This window comes from Gallinula chloropus, assembly GCF_964237585.1.
Source record: "Gallinula chloropus genome assembly, chromosome: 5".
In the NCBI taxonomy this organism is placed as follows: Eukaryota; Metazoa; Chordata; class Aves; order Gruiformes; family Rallidae; genus Gallinula; species Gallinula chloropus.
The window spans coordinates 43760777-43762129 of NC_140090.1; positions in this window are offsets into that span (position 1 = coordinate 43760777).

Below are 1353 nucleotides of genomic sequence, written 5' to 3' on the forward strand. Positions count from 1 at the left end.
TAGCACTTCAAAGTTAATCTTCTCTTCCATGTTGCATTCCTAGATACACAAAAACAAACCCCAAAATACAAAAGACTAAGCGAAACCCCACATAACAGTATCCTGTATTCTTCACAAGCTCCACTTATTTTACAGTTGATACAGAAAACCCTAGGTTTTAATTGTATGCAGCTGTTTTGGTGGTTAGTAAATGTGAAATGATGGCTCTCTCTTCAGGAATGAGAGAGTAAAACACAGGATGTGACATTAACTGTATCTATTATTCATGTAAATTCTGAACCAGGTAGTATCATTAACTCTCTGCAGCATGTGAAAGTAACTAAAAACTTATGTGCCTGTCTCCCTGTTGTTTATAAGATAACTACATATGGTCCCCCCAGATGGTCATTGAGAGGTCTAACTGAACAGAGCTTAGAAACTCACATCCCACTTTTTACAGTGACCCCTACACTAAAATCCTACACTCAGGAAAATATATGCAATGTTTTAAACCAGATGTACAATCTCATTACTACTATGGCCAGTTTAAATAGGGATTTTAATAAGTGGGGTTTTTTACACTTCTGGCTGATACAAAATCTGGGTAACACCAGAAACAAACAAAAAATCCTCCAGAAAATCAAACCAAAAAGAAAATAATATCCCAATATTTGATTGTTTCAGGCCATGAACCAGAAGTCAGACAGCTGTGGTAGCTTCAACACTACGCAAGGATCACGCCCTGCCTGATGGAGCCACATACACATTTCCTCATTTCATGGCCATCCCTGGCTAAAGCAACCATTTCTGACACAGAAACCCCAGACTGTTGTTACTGTGCTGCAGGGTTGCATTGCAAATACACTGCATGCCACTGATGAACAAAGCTTTTTTGACAATGAGCAAGAGCATCCCAACTTCATCTGGAATTAAAAGCACTGTGTCAGTCTTCAGTTTCATAGTGCACTTGAACTCAAAAGAAGTCCTTTAGGGATAGATCTATAAGCCATTGACCAAAACCTGTGGTACAGTAATTTGAATTCACAAGTTCAAATTCCTTCAGCAGTATAAGTTTCTCGTTCTATTTCTCACCTCTTCTGTTAAAAACAGCAACTTCATTCTCGTTAAAACAGAACCTAGCACCATACAGAAGCTCCTACTGCCCTACACCACGAGCCAGCAAGTCACTAAGCTCACATACACAAACACAGTTTCTCATTCTCCTCAGGGAGCAAAGGACATGAGTTCCCCCTCCCAACATGACAATGACCCCAGGTTAGCATCATCAGGCAAAGCAGGAGAAATACATGTTCTACTGAATCTGTCAGTATTAAAGACAACTGAGTCACATGGTGAGAACACAGACGATGACTA